Source organism: Patagioenas fasciata, chromosome 1 (genome assembly GCF_037038585.1).
Source record: "Patagioenas fasciata isolate bPatFas1 chromosome 1, bPatFas1.hap1, whole genome shotgun sequence".
Lineage (NCBI taxonomy): Eukaryota > Metazoa > Chordata > Aves > Columbiformes > Columbidae > Patagioenas > Patagioenas fasciata.
In genome coordinates, this window is record NC_092520.1 from 33,447,406 (window position 1) to 33,463,831 (window position 16,426).

The 16,426-nt window shown below is 42.2% G+C and overlaps 1 protein-coding gene across 11 annotated transcripts in view; it reads left to right on the forward strand.

The window, feature by feature from the left end:
• ENOX1 (ecto-NOX disulfide-thiol exchanger 1) overlaps positions 1 to 16,426 on the forward strand; it is a 368,503-nt gene that overhangs the window by 101,580 nt on the left and 250,497 nt on the right. The window lies entirely within an intron of this gene.

Consider the following 16,426-nt stretch of genomic DNA (forward strand, 5'->3'; position numbering starts at 1 on the left):
AAGCATATCCTTAAAGGGATCTATTTTGTGGAATTAGAGAAAATAGAGTCTGTTTGGAATAATCTAGCTAAACTACCAAGAATTCAACTTCCATTTATTTTCAGTTGTCTGTGAAGGTAAGGAGATTAGTGTTTGCCTACAGAGGAATCACGGTGGATCTGCTTTTTAAGTCGCTACAGGATATACAGCTGGGTAGGCACATTTGTAGAGCTGAAATGAAAGAACTGTCTCTCGTTTGTTTTCTCCAGTCAAGCATAAATTCCTAATTTTAAGGGCATTCTACCCTTGGTTTAGATTTGTTTATTTTATTTTTATAGACTCCATTTTAAATCCATTTTAATGAGCTGTTTATGCAGTGATAGTGTTTTTAATATATGTTTAGGTTCTATGTGACTCTAAGTTAGGCAATGATGCGTGAAGAGGGTATGAATTAATAATATGGCAAAGGCAACTGAAATACCTCAGATGTACCAGCCAAACAAGATTTTGATGTGGGTGCCTGTCTGCTGGTTTACTCGCCCCTGCCTGAGACTGACAGTTCACGCTGCTGTTTGCCCAGGAGTGACTGATTTTGCTGGCCCTGATGCATCCTGGAGCTAGTCAGGACTCCCAGCCTGGTGCCCGAATGGTCTCAATGCTGCTGTGAGTGTGAGATGGAGATCAGGCAATGGAGGAATGCCAAGAACCAGCATTTCATCCCATATGCCGTCTGCAGGAAAATCATTTGACACTTCGCTCTCTCTGTATGGGTGAAGTAGAATGGTCCTAAGACTCAAGCCAGCACCTCTAATCAGCTCAGTAGTCAGCTTCATCTAAGGCCATAACTGGCCAGCTTGAGCGCCTCTGCAACTCTTTGAAAAGTGTTGCAAACAACCACAGATCCCAGAAACCCAGAAGCATCTCTGATGGGGAGCAGTTCGGTGACCTGAGCCTTGCCTCAACACAAGGTATGACAAGGCCTTTTGATGGTCTTTGTATGTGCCTGCTTCCTGGACACTCATAAGGAGCTTCATACTTTGCCTCCAAACATATCTTGAATAAAATAACAAGAATAATTAAAACTCAAATAACAATTTGGTGCTCTGACCATCTGGGATCCAGGCTGAGAGATGAGATACAGTACAGACCCTAAAGCTATTAGCAAGGTAAGCTTTCTTACTCTATTTTTGTAATTAATTTAGCTGGTTCTTAAATTATTTTTAAATGAGCTCGTACTCACAACCGCTTTGAAAATCTGCACCTTGCCGGTGGGATCTGGCTGCTGCTTTTACTGCTGTGTCTTGGTCTGATTCCCAGCTGGAAAAATGGAACCTCTGTATCATTTGGGTGCAACCTCAGCACAGTGATAAAGAAAAGCAAACAGAAATAGTTGGAAGCTTTTCTAAGCACCTTTTAAAGAATACCTTTTCTAATAGATGGAGAGGAAGAGGACCTGACATGTGCTTTATTAGCATAAGCATGTGATGGTTGTGTTATTTGCTTGAAGAGAGAATGCTGAGAAGTACTGAGTGTATAAAGTTAAAGCTCATGAAAGTGTAATACACAGTAATGTTTTATGGAATATCACTTTGTAAAAGGGTTTTCTTTTCCGCTGATAGAATAGCCTGGAAAGTCTGACCTGGGTTTGATTCCACTAAGGCAAAAGACTATACATTATGGTGTAAGGGAAGAACTGGAAGAGTGGCAGAACCAAGGCAGTTAATTCTGGGTTCACCTTTTTGCTCTTGCTCTATGCCTGGCAGACACTTGAAATCCCCACTTGAAGACCTGCACGACGGTGGGCAGCCTGGGGTTAACCTGAGCCATTCTGCCAGCTGTCTTTTAGACCTGGCTTTACCAGCCTGATCTCAGCTGTCAGCATTTGCGGTCCATGGTACTGAGAATTATCAGAAACAAGTAACGTCATAAAAAAAGGCACTTCAGAGGCTTCACTTCAGTTCACCTTTAGCAATTGTCTCTTAAATTGGCTGTGGATCTTGCAGGAGCCATATGAGGGAAACTTTATTGGAGGAGGGATACCAAAATGCCATTGGGAATTTTCACTGAGGGTTTCCATTCCAACTTCCCAGACCTTTTCAGCTTATTCTCAGGTTGTGAGCCAGGAAAATTCCAGCTCAGTTGAAGCGTTCCAGAGTGTGATCCCCAGATATGTTATCTGTGTATGAAGGATGCCTGTCAGTAAGGATATGGCTGTACAACTAAGTACAGTTGAGAAGAGTGCAGGGAGAGGGGGAAGATAGGGACTGGCAGGATTAGACAGTTTAATTGTGAGACACTGAAGTCTTTCCCTTCTCCCTCACCTCGACAGCCAGACAGTCCCTTCAGCTTGCATCTGAGGAGCTTCTCTTTGGCACTTAGTTTGCACCTTTTCAGGGTCCCACCAGACCCAGGGGAAATTAATAAATTAAATGAACACATTATACATAAAAAAAACCCTAGCAAATGAAACAAACCGAAGTCACCAACAGAAAAACAGAATCAGTGGTAATAAGGAGAGCTTGGTTGTAAGTGGGTCACATATAGAAGAGACTGCAAATTTCTTGCTCCATAACAGATAATTTCCACCCTGGGTGTTGTTCGCAATAGGGAAGCTCCATTGATCTGGTTCCTAAACAAGAGGACAGATGAGGATGGCATCCTGGAACAGTCTTCCAGCACCCTGTGAAGGACTGGGACAGTCTCTCCACTGAGAGTTTCAGAATAACTTGTTTTGCTGCATGGGATCAACAGACTTGAAGCCCTTGAAGAACCAGGAACAAGGCTGGTTCAGTCCAAATTGTCTTGCAGCTGTGTAAGAAGGAGAGGCAGCACATTTGTAGACTACTCTCTAGAGATACACAAGAATACTGACAGTTTCTGTAGCGGTGGTGTATGGATGCTGCCCTGCAGTCAACCAGGCAGAACAGAGCAGAGGTGAATGCTGCTGGGGGAAAGCCCCAGCCCTGCTCTGTGACTCCTCACTCCTGTACTCCTGCCCTTGCAAATCTTAATTTCTAATGGCTTTTCCCCCTCTCTGCCTCACTCTGTTTGTCACTTGTTCTGAACTTGGCTTTCAACCGCATCAAAACCCTTCAATTACCACCCTGTTACTCTACTCTTTGGTCCTACTTTCCTTAATCTATTCTTACTACCCACCTTTCTCTTATGTTCCCAGGAGAACACAAATTGCTGCTACATACCAAAAGATACCCTCCATCCCAAAATAAAATAAAAAAGCAATATTGAGATGTGAATTAACTGTCTAATCTCATTACAATGGTCCTCTCTTCCTCTTCTTTCTTCCTTAGGCTTTTCTGTTATCTATCTCTCTCACTTCTGCAATAGGAGTAAATTCCTTGCAACAGAGGATTGTCTTTTTCTTGCTTAATGTACTTATCTGTTTTAAGCACTACCTTAGTGGTAATTCTAAAAGTATAACCATAGAGTCATAAAACAGTTTGAGTTGGAAGGGACCTTCAAAGCCCATTTAGTCCACCCCACCTGCAATGAGCAGGGACATCTTCAACTAGATCAGATTACTCAGAGCCCCGTCCAACCTGGCCTAGAACGTCTCCATGGATGTGGCATCTACCACCTCTCTGGGGAACCCGGGCCACCTTTACTGTAAAAAAAATTCTTCCTCATATCTAGCCTGTATCTCCCCTCCCTTAGTTTAAAACTCTTACCACTTGTCCTGTCATAACACACCCTGCTAAAAAGTCTGTCCCCATCTTTCTTATAGGCCCCTTTTAAGTACTGAAAGACTGCAGTAAGATCTCCAGTAACTATTCTGTGTCTGTACCCAAACTGTACAGTACTGAGATGCTATAGTATGTTACTGGAAAAGTCTATCTTATTCCTGTGAGTGAAACAACGGATCATCTTAACTGGAAATGAAATGACTGATAGCAACTGGTCTGCGTTGCTCCTGTGACAGGCCAGCTTGTTGAGAGTGGTTTGGTGACTGATAAGGGAGTGAAAAAAGAAATCGAGGGGCCATTTCATTGAAACTTAAACAAATCTCACATGCTGTAGATCGGTTGATGTCCTGCCCTAATATTTCAATTTTATTATTGACCAAAAAACCAAAATGAAATCAAAGTTCCCAAGGCAGAACAAAGCAAAGTGAAAGTTCCCAAGGCTCAACAAACCAAAACCGGCTAAATAAAAATATGCTCGAAGACATGCATAATGTATTAACTGTATTTTGCTTCATTTGTAAAGAGCAAAAGAGAACAAATAACCAGTCTTTGGCCCCTTATGGGCCTTTGTCAGGGATACACTTCTCTGAGCTCTTCAGTGGGGAAAAATAGTTTAAAAAAACAGTTTTTCCCAAGAGTTTTTCAAGCTGCCCTACAAATAGGAATTAACCATTATATGATCTTGTGTTTTATTTGAAGCAGAACATTTCCAGCTCTCTGATTAGTAGAAGGAAATTTATGTCACAAATAAAGCAATCAGTTTAAACCTGCAAGCCTGTCTCTAGCCACATATCCTTTTTCGTGAAAGTGGGTGCTACTGAGCTGGTGTTGAGGGTTTAGATTGCGGGGTGACAATCAAACCCTGGCAGATGTATTGTTAACCTCCTCTCCCCCCACTTCCCCCTTTTGCCCCTCCCTCTCCCCCCTTCCCACTCAGCACAGGTGTTCGGGAGGGAAAGAAGGACAGAGAGAAGAGAGGTGGAAAAATTAAAGACGTTTTACTAATGCGACTAATAAGAATAGAGAAAATAATACAAAATATACAAAACCAATCTTGTAAGTCTCAGCAACTGCAGAGCCAGCACCCGAAGTCCTGGATTAGACTCTGTAGCCAACCTGGAGCTGGATTCAGTCTCTCACTAGGCCTCAATTCGCAGGGACAACCAGCAAGGTCCTCTCCTAATGTCGGCCATAAGCAGAGGGAAAAGGAAAAAAAGGAAAAGGAAAAAAGGGAAAAGGGCCGAGATCCTCGTGATCTCCCACTTGTATATGAAGTATTCACGTGAATGGAATGTTATACACAGTTGGTCAGTTTCTTGGTCACCAGTTTCTCGTTGCCCCTCTCGCGAGATGTCCATCCGTGCTTATCAATAAGTTTGCATTCCATTGCTAGGTTTACCAAAACATGTGTCTGATTCTCCAGGAAAATGCAGTTAATATGAAGGCTTTAGCTGACAGGCAAAATTCACTAAAAGAGAAACTTGTTTTTTAACAAAACCAGGACAGCTGGGCGGAACTATTTAGATTTCTATGGTATCTTCCTCAAAAATGCATGTAATAATTTAGAAGCTTTTTTTTTTTCTTCCCATCTTAGTCATAAATCCTCTTATAATGTAACTGTAAGTAGTGGGGAGTATCCTGCAGATGCTTTGGAAATTAGAGCCTTATTTCCACTGCAGAAACAATCGTTCTGGCTCAAGTGGTGTCCTTAGCCTGACTCCCATCCACACACTGTCTAGTCCCCACCCAACTGTGTGCTGTTTTATGCCAGAGCTTGCTGACCCAGCCATTGCTTGGAAACTTGTACGAGACATCATCAAAATATCTCCTAAACAGAGTAGCGTGGGTTTTCTGAGGGACTTGATATCCTCTTGTGCACTTAAAGCACTATATATACGCTGCAGTGCTGTTGGCAGATGGTAACTAGTGTTTTTAACAAGTTGATTTTAAAGGTGGCAGCTTCCAAGCAAACAAAACAAAACAGATTTTCTTCTTATTCTAATTACTGTTGAATATACACCTGTATATCTAAAGAAGCAGTCTAAATTACAAAGCTTTACCTGAAATGACCTCTGCAGAAATCTGGATAATTGTCTTTGCAAACTTGTAGTCAAGTATTTGTAAGGAATTATTTTGATGAACAAACTCAAAACAGTTCCATGCTTTCTCTGTGACCCCTTTACCCCAGTGGAAATCCCTTTGTAATTTTTCTAACAGCTTCTGTGTTCAAAAGTTTAAAAAATAAACTGAAATATTTCAGTCTAACTGGAGAACATATACGGAAGTAGAAGTTCATATATCAGAGAAGTGGCCCACTTATATTTGTAGGGTACAAAATATATTATCTGCTAGCACACATGCAGACCATCACTGTTTTCGGAAGTGCTTTATAAGACATTTCTTCCATCACTAATTTCTTGCTTTTATGATCTTTAGTATGCATGTGTACTTGCAAACACAGAATTTCGATTGCTCTAATGGCCGCTGTTCTTTGAAAGTATGGCTCTAAGGACAAGACTACTGTGGGCCCTGTCTCCATCTTTTCCAGAGGTGACCTCTGTTTGTACTTACACAATCTTCAGTATAAGAGCTGTCTGTGCATGCAGCTTTTCCATTATTCTGTTATTATTTCCATTATTGGCTCATGGCACAGATGCTTTGGTGATGGGCACATTACAAATACATGTACAAGTCACTTGCAGGCACACAAGGAATCTGTTTTGTTCAAAACATGACCTTAATTTGCGTGGCTGTAGTTGCTTGAGTGCAGACACTTTGCAATTTCAGTGTTTGTGCAGGAACAAGTGCTTTAAGAATTTATTCCAATAGAAAATTCTTGCTGCTCTCTGGTGTTCACTGGACACAGTGTGGCTTTGCAGAAACTTTCACCATGCAAAGCTATAGAGATGTGAAAGGATGCCATTAAGATTCTCCGTTGGAAGACACCCCGTGATATATGATTGCTGGGGTTTTTTTTGAGGGGGTGGTGGTGGTTATTTCATTCAAGTTTTTCTTTGCTGAAAGCTTTTTACCAGTAGTTACGGGCTCCAAAGTTAGTGGTAATGTAGCAAAGAAACATCCCGAATTTAACAAATCCTAATTATACTTTTGTTTCTTAAAGTCTCTGTCAGGCTGATTTCTGCCTAAAGAGTAGCTTGCTAAACTGGAAGCAAGTGGGCTGGTGATGCAGGTAGGGAAAGCGTTCAGAAAAATAATGACCCTTCCTTCCATCAAAGGCATCTGCCTGCTGGTTACTGCAATGGCATGGAGCCGCAGAATCCCTTAGGTGCCCTTGTTGATTCTTGCTCATAGATAGCCAGAAAGCCTCATCTCATCTCAAGCGGAACCTGTCCTATGTGAATGTTGGCATGTCGAGACACACACATGTCCCCTCCAGAATTAATTATGTGGTACACAATGACTGGGAGTGAAAGTGGAGGCCAGCACGAAGCTCCAGCAAATCTCCATCCCAACAGTTTATCTAGTTAGAAACAGCCTTTGGGAACCCCCACAAGCACTGCTCACTCCTCTACTCTTGTGGTCCAAGAAGTAATGTATTCCAAATCCTGGCTTTGCTCTACTCTACTTTAAAATTTAAAATAGCAGTTTTCGACCTTATTTGTGCTGTTAACCTCATCCAACCACAAAAACCATTTTGTGGCCCCACCCTCATCAGATGATTTTGAATAAATACGGACGTGGCAAGTGCTTATACCCCTGATGGAAGTATTTTGTGAGTGTATTCAAAGTCATGAACCTTGGTTTTGGAGAAGGCAGTTCAGTCCAAATCACCACTTCCCTCCCTGCATAAAACTGACCCTCTGATACCATCAGTGCATAAATTTTGCCGAGTCAATGACAAGACTTTGTTGTAAGTAATCTCTATAAGAAACCAGTATGAAAAGAATTCAGAATAAGCCTTTTGGGAGAGTGGGTCAAGTTGAAGGAACAAAAAAAGAGAGTAAGTTTGTATAACTTATTAACTTCGGATTTTCAGTGACTTCTCTCCAGGAATATGGAACAGGTGGATGATGTTTCTGATCTAGAAGAGACTTGTTGAAAGTCTTGTCCACATAATAAATCCATGTCGGCAGAAAAGTATCCATGACAGGGTGTTACTTATCTGAATATTATCTTAAATATTAATGAGAATTTGTGTTTCATGTGCAGATTTCTCAAACCATTGCACTGATTGGGAACCTTTGCCAGCTGCTCCAGTGCTTTCAGCACTATTCCTGACATAAGAGCCTCCTTCATTCTTGTTCTTTTCCTTCACTAACAGAGTAAGAAGAAACCCAAGTTTTGCTCTCCATTGCTCCTTATGATCAGCTCTGGGTATGAACTCAATTCATGCTGCCACCATAAAAAACCTGTAATAATGCGAAGCTGCTTGTTCATTCATAGAGTCAGTATTTGCAGTCCTGACAAAAGCATTCTCGTACAGGTTGTAATTTTCTCTAGACTTACTGCTGCTACCATGTCTCTGGTAGACTACACGGTCTTAATGCTAAGATGGCTCTTTACTGACGGAGTTACTCAAAAAGGTGGTAGATACATCACTATATTTCCTCTCACATGCGTGTGTGCTTCTTTCATGGTATCCCTTACAAATTTGTTCCTCCTGTTGTTAGTTGTCTTATTTCTAGGTATATGCAGGTTGCAGGGTTGTGTATTGGAGATGCAGCTTTGTAGAACAATGAATAATTTTGTCTGCAGGACACTGTCAGTCTGGACGGAAGACACAAATATGTCATATGTCATCTCTTGACAAAGATTGAATGGATCACAGGGGTTTTTTAATTGTTTTTGTTTTGATTTGCTTTGTTTTTTTTACACTGGGTTACAGGAATGCCTTTGCAGTCAAATGGTTTAGACCACCTTTGACCCATTTTATGGTCTGTTTGTGCTGGTGCTATACAATATTTAACAAGGCTACACTGATATTAAGAAAATCTGTGTTTGCGTGATACAGTTTCTTATATTATACCAGGAAAATTACTGCTGTTTTTATTCCTGTTAGAATCAGCAGTATTTTAAGCTCAGTTGTAGCTGCTTCATACTAATATTTAAGTGGTTATGTGCTCTGAAATATTATGGTGTTCCTTACCTTTTTTTCCCTCATTTCTGTGCAGTTTCTCTCAATCGGCTGTTCTGTCTTACCTGTGTGCCTGCAGCTACTCTGGGCTCAGGTGGGCAACTCTCATCCGCCTATTTTGGTCCTAGTCCACTCATAGAAAAGTTCAGTGTATTTTGCTCACATTTGGGTATGCATTTCTAGAGCATTTTGTTTTAGCTCTGTGCTTTGCAGCCTTCTAGCTGCTTTCAGCTGGACCTGGCTTAGCAGGAAAGAATTGTTGCCTTCCATTCAGCACTGGTGAGGCCACTTCTGAAGACTGTGTCTGCTTTTGGGCTCCCCAGTTCAAAAAAGGCATGAACACACTGAAGCAAGTCCTATGGAGGGAGACCAAGATGCACAATGGGATGGAACAGGGGTCGTATGAGAAGTGGAGAGATCTGAGACTGTTTAAATGAAGAGAAGGCCACTGGGTGATCTTACTGCTGTCTAGGGCTACCTACTGGGAGGGGGTAGACAAGTCAGAGCCAGATTCTTTTCAAAGGTACGCAGCAGTATGAGAAGAAGCAACAGACACAACTTGGGACATAGAAAATTCTGAGAACATATATTGGGGCAAAAAGAATCACCATGGGTGTGATGAAACACCAACACAAATTGCCAAGAGAGGCTGTGAAATTTCCATCCTCAAAGACATTAAAAACTTGACTGGAGAAGCCCCTGAACATGCTGTTTTGAGCAACAACCTGAACCAGATGACCCCCAAGAGTCTCTCCCAATGTAAATTACTTTGTGATAACCTTATCCTCAGAGGAAGAGAGAAGATTGTATTGGCAGCTTTGGAGGTCTGGAGGGGAAGCTCTGGAAATCAGACTTCAGAGTAGCAGGATTTTGGGGGGATAACTAACCACAGATTCATAGAACAACCCACATTGGAAGAGACCTTGAAAGATCATGTGTCCAACATTTTGTGGGCAAGATACAGATGAAATTATCTAGCACCCTGTCCAATTGCATCTTGAAAACCTCCAGTGATGGGGACTTTACCACATCCCTGAGGAGGTTGCTCCAATGACTGATTGTTCTCACTATAAAAAAATGTATTTCTTATATTGAGATGAAAGCTCTCCTGGTGCAACTTTTACCTGTTGCCCTTTGTCTTTACCATGTGGCTCCTCATGAAGAGAAAGCCTCCATCCTCTTTGTAACCACCCTTTAAGTACTAGAATACTGTGATGAGCACCTCACTGAGCCCTCTCTTCTCCAGGGTGAAGAGAGGCAATGGCTGAATGAAATGACTCTCCAGAATTTCATAAACAGTGACACTGAAAGACAGGAGAGCAAGATGGCTTGCAGGAAGGCGAAAGACAGAAACCAGAACTCCAGCCCTCACTGTATTTTCAGAGGACTTGGAGAGGAACAGGGCACAGAATACCACTACTGACCAGTGTTTTTTCTAGAACACAGCTAACAGACAAAGGATGTGGAGCCCTGGCTAACTCACGTCCTTGTAGATGGGTGCAGTAAGCAGGATGCTGAACATGGTGTTCACAGCTGGGCAGGACTGCCTGACTCCCTGTGCTCCCAGCCCCCCTGCCTGCCTTCAGTCTCTGGGAACACCCAGCCAGCACAGCAAGGAGGCTCGCGAGTATCGTTGCATTAGCCTTCATTAAAGGCTGTTAGCATTGTGTGCTGTGAGATGTACCTGGGATTTATTACTTTTTCTCTGGGCTGTATGTTATCGTCTTGGATGGATGTGAGCCAGTTTCCAAATCCTGCCCTTCCTCTTCCCCTCTTGCTTGTTCAAAATCCAGCTGTATTCAGCAAGTATAAAAGCGCTGACCTACAGAGCCCGTGACAGCCAGCTGCAGTCCCCCAGCCCCTTCCTTTCCTGTTTTCCTCCCTCATTTTTCAATTGAAGCGGTTCCGCTCTCTCTGATGCTCCAAATGGGAACCGTGCTTCTCAGTGCAGAAACTTTCTGCCCCTTCCATCAGTCACGCAAGGAGTTCATGTGCCAGCTGCAGCAGGTTAGGAAAAGAATGACTTAGACCATAAACGTGTGCAGTGAGAGCCAGCTAGTCCATTATTCACTTTTCAAGTCTGTAAGATGTTTTTCTCAAGTAATTAATTCAGCTTGCCATTTCAAATTTGTTACGAGCAGTAATCTCAGTAAGGGACTGTTCAGCAGTATAAATCCTAGGAAATCCTTATTTATAAGTATAAATCTCATGTTGGCATCTTCTGAACGCTAAAATAGGTCTTTTGCTGTCTGGTCAGGTGTCCTCCATGTCACAGCTGCCTAGAGAATGGCAAACAAAAGGATTAGACTCCCCATGTGAATATTCACCTCCCTTCTCCACACAGCAAACTGTCCCCGAATTGCTGTTCGTTGATACATTTTCCCCATGGTCTCCTTCCCACAACCCGTCCCTGGACTGAGGAGTCACAGAGGGGTCAACTGTACAGAGGAATCCCAATCCAGATTGCCCCATGCGATAAACATAGGGTTGGCTTCCATCCTCTGAACACTGGAGAAGCTGGAGAGGAGCTACAAACTGCCAGACTTTGCACTCTGAAAGTCAGTAGAAGAGGAAAAGAGACCTATGATCTGCAGAGGTTTCTGAAAGTGGAAGCAGGCTCTGTACTTGGCATTGCAGAATTGTTTAAAAAATACCTATTTTTTGCAGTGAAAAACTGAACAATGAACAGCATCTGTACTTTCCTTGCCTTTTGGCTATTGTATGTGAAAGATCCAGACCCACCAGGACTGCACTGTTTAATATTTCGCAGTATTTGGCAAAGTATGAACAAATTGCAATCTGAGACCCCCTGGAAATTGAGAGAGGCACGATTATTTTTTTCCTCTTTGATTTTTTTCCAGAAAACTACGTAGGACAGTAAGGGGACATTCTTTCATTGTCACGATACCAGTGAATAACGATATACTGGGACCAAGAGTCGGGAAACACAGGGATGTGCTATGATGGAGTGTAACCTTGCTGTGTGAATTAAAAGTAGATAGCAAAGAGCTATCTAAATGTGAACAACTCTCTGCAACATCTCCATCAAGCCTAAGGGAACAGCTGTCCAGGGCATTGAGCGTCCCTGCGTTCTCCAAGCCAAGTGTCATCTTGTTGGGGGGCTGGGAATTGCAGGAGTGGAAATGATAGGCTGCCAAGCTGGTCACACCGATTGTGGTGATTTTTGCAATGAACTGAGAGTTAAACTTTGTGGCCAAGAGCTAAACCTTGTGATCCTGTGTCAAAAAAAAGAAATGTTTTGTAGTCCGTGTGGGTTTTTTATGCATTTGCACTGTTAAAAAATAAGTCTCATTTGGAAATGAGTCTTAATTTTGAAAGCTTTTAAATTTCCCCCTTTATATAGTGTTCTTACACCATAAAATGGCATCATTTGCTGCTTTTAAAATGTACTGTAAGCTGTAAGACTTGCATAAAAAATGTTACATTCAGCTAATCAACCTCTTCAGACCAGTAGGTCATGACACTGAGACTGCCTGTCCATGAAAACATAAGTTCCTCAGGTTTACAGACCCATTACAGCATACAGATCACTCAAAACAAACCCACAGAGAAATAACCTCCCCTTCCCCACTCCTGCCTTGCTGTGGGAAAGGCCTTTCGCTGTCCCAGATTTCCCCCCAGAGTGAAATCACATCCACCATTCAATACAAAATTAATAAAGGTGTGGAGAGCATGTTGAGCAAACACTGACATATCCCCAATGGTGAATTTACATCCTCTCCATTCTGTTTAAGATTAATAAAGGAAAACATAGCACACAAAACCAACACGGGAGAGTATAAAGCACCACACATAGAGCCCGTCAAGGCTTGGCACTGTGAGCGAGCTGCTGTGCTGGAGCTGGTGACGCTAAGTGTTAGGCAAAGCATGAGCTAGAAATGCTGGTTCCCTTCCTCAGCCAGTCTCAGGAGGGCTCCCTGGCAGCGTGTCCAGTGGATTTGTCACGTGGGAGTGGGCATCACCTGGGTTGTGTTCACAACATTCCTGTGCCATTGCCTTCTTCTTGCAGCTGACGTGCACGATAAAAGATGCTGTTACAATCGGGGGCTTACTGGACTGCATCCCACCTTCCGCTTGCCTTCTGCCCTTCCTTCTCCCAAAGGCACATTCTGCTGTTGTCAGCATGTGGTTGTGGGACTGTAAAAATACTCTGTGATCTGAAAAACCAGCCAAAGGCTTCATCGGCCATGGTGATAGGCCAGGGACTGCTGGAGCAAGGGAATGCAGATGCCATTAATGTCCACTGCATTAGTCCCCTTCAGTTAATTGCCATATTTCAGTACAGAAAATATGTGAGAGTCCCCAAAGATAGGCTTGGGTAAATCTACCTGAATGGTTACCTGGCCGTTGGGTACCTGTCTATGAACTAGAAGATCTGGCATGGAGGTCAAACACCAGGAAGATGGGCTCTAGTAGTTGTCCTGCAGCAAATGAACATAATCCTTTGTACTCAAAGCAATCAGTAGCCTCTTCTTGACTGGTAAATATTACATCTGTACCCTTCAGACCCATGCAGACCTCCTCTGCAAGTGCCAACCATTGATCTGGCTGCAGAAACTTCCCACAACCGATCAGGAGCAGCTGGAAACTGTCAGTTTTCTAAACGGTTATGGCCACACATTTCTGAAGAGATAAGAGTTGTCTTGTATTGCATGCTGGCTCCAGGTTAAGCTTTTCTTTATCGCTGTGATGTTCCACAGACACTGCCGGTTACCCCCAGGTTTGCAGCGCCAGCTTCTCCCACCAGTTAATGTGTATTTTATGAGCCCAGAGATGATGCTGCGGAGAGTGGAGCTGTGCCAAGAATAGTTGTTCCTGCTTGTCTTCATCCTTGTCTTTTTTTTTTCTATATTTGCAGCAGCTGAAGGAGGGGAGTGCTGTAGCTGCGGCAAGAGAAAGCAGCCGAAACTGCTGTGTAGCGTGATGACAGGTGTGCAAGTTTACAACTGCCTGGGAGCAATGTGTCAACCATGTGTCTGAGGCTCCTTGTATACCAGCTCTTCACATTTCTTCTAAGAGCAACTGCACCAGTTGGTGGTGGCCTGTTCGAGGTCTGGGTGTCCCAGAAGTGGCCTCTATTTAGGGACTGGCTTGCAAAGACTTCAGAGATTTTTCAAGTTTGATCCCTCAGGTGGCATCAAATCTGTCACCAGGTATCTTGTTGTGCCCTGTGGGACAGACCCATAGCGTTCTCTGTCTGGCAGCAGCCCCGTGGGCCCTGGGTACATGGTCAAGCTGCTAAGCCACGAATTTCAGAAGCATATTTCATAAACAATTCCTTATAGGTGACTTAAAGTTGAACTGATGATTTGGATGAGGCGACTGTGTGTTAGGTAGGATGAAGCTGTTGCAACAAAACATCTTCTTCCCAAGAAAATCCTTCCTGTAGGCAAGTCTTTAGTTATCTTTGTAACCTTTGTCATCCTCTCCTCCCTGGGGAGTCTTCTCTGTGACCTTTGCTATTCTAGCAAGGCGCCTCATAAATTATTATTCTTTTAAATGGCACTTAGGCTGTCGAAGTGGCTGCTAGCCTTGAAGATTTGCAGTCTACTCTGTAATTTTGAGAGGGAAAAAAAAATGGTTAAGTGACAGAAGAAATATTGTACTTCACGATAAAACTACTTTTGTGTTTCATTTTCTGCTCAAGTCGTTCATATCCCTGTCACTAATCTCATTCAGGTCAAGGGCTTGAGGCAGAGAACAGGCATAATATTTTTGGTCAGACTGATGCATCTGAATATTACAAACATCTGTGATTTTGAAACTGAAACGAGCACTGTGTTAGATCCTCAGGAAAATAATATTAAGGCGTAATAGATTACTGAAGTTTGCATTTCTTTTGGCAATTCAGACCAGGCTCTTTTGGCTGGTTATTCCAAACGTTAATGAACCTGCTCACACAAAGGGAGCTGCTCCGTATGGCTGCAGATTGGATCCTGAATTCTGCGAACTTTATAGGAAATTCTGCAGGCCAAGTAGTTGAAATAATAAAGAAAAAATTAATCAGGCACACATTAAATGTGAAGCATGGAAGAAAACATCTGCAGCACTCAGTGGACGTCTGGGTAACATACTTGCAGTACTGTTTTGCCAGCTTACATCTGGAGTGGTTCATCAGAAGAGAACAGATGCTAGTGTGAAATAGGTCATCATAGCAGCAGGGCATCAGAACAGAGACATTTCTTTCTTTTTTTTTTCTTTTTTCCTTGCAGTAACAGCTATTCCTTTTTATTCACACCAATTATGAAAATGTTAGCCAAGTCTGAAATGTGAATGCATGTATTGTGACAAGCCAACACTCTTAAAGGGCATCAAGGTAAAAACTAACCTAACAAGGAGGCTTCAGAGAAGCAGTCCCTTTGCAGTACACACTGAGTACCCTTTAACAGACATAGCGACTATTTTTTGTTAAGATTATGATTCCCCCCCCCCCCCCTTGCTTTATTTTTGCATTTTAGTAGAGATGTTACTGAGTGCCTTCTTGATGGCAAATGCCCAGAAGCGGAGATGCTAATTCACGGGAGTTTCATCAGTCATTTCAAAGGAGAGGTCACATAGATAAGAAAAATGAACAGTACGCAGTATGTGAAGCAGTGACATTCAATGAGTCCTTGTCACTAGCAGCCATTAGCATGCAAGCCTGCTGTTATGTTTCAGTGCTTTATGTGCTTTTCTTGACCAGGCAGGGAGCCTTCGGAGCACTGTAGCAGTTAATGCCATACAAGTTATTGTTTCTTTCTTGAATGCCTTATATTTTTAGTACCGTTTAGATGCTTCTCTGTCCCCCTTTGCATCTAAAATTTTAAAGAGAATCAAAGAATGCATAATTTATATCTGTCCCAGAGGTAATGGAGTGACTCAATGATATCTGTGAAGGGGATGATTTTAAATTTCATGTGTTATGCAAGAGGTGATTTTTATACAAAAACTGCAAAAATTGGCCTCGGGGATACCCAGATAATTATCATTACAACAACGGGTGTGGATTCTGGGGGGATTATAGCAGAAAACTATCATGTAGTGGATTTACCCTTGTGTATCATGGTTGTCATAATCAAAAACATAGCAACTGATACATCTCAGGGAATATAACTTGTATTTTGACTTGGAATAGAATATACAGGAGGTGTGAAAAGACATGTTTACTTTGGTTCTGTTGAAGAATTCATGCAAGATGCAAGGCATTAGTTTACTGCTGAAATTCTTTCCTTCGGTTAAAAGAAAAAACAATTGTTTACTGATGTTGGGCAGAACCCATCAGTACATGCTTTATCACACAGCACAATTCCACTAGACTATTTCTGGTTTCATTTACCAAAAGCCTAGAAGTGCCATGGCTAGAAATAAATGTCTGCTTCTTTGATATGCTGTATGTTTGAAAATGCACTTTAAGGTCTGTATTACAGACAGTTCAAAGGGAATACAAATTGGTGCCGTCTTCTTTTCTCTTTTTCTTTTCTTTTCTTTTCTTTTCTTTTCTTTTCTTTTCTTTTCTTTTCTTTTCTTTTCTTTTCTTTTCTTTTCTTTTCTTTTCTTTTCTTTTCTTTTCTTTTCTTTTCTTTTCTTTTCTTTTCTTTTCTTTTTTCTTTTCTTTTTTCTTTTCTTTTTTCTTTTCTTTTTTCCTTTCCTT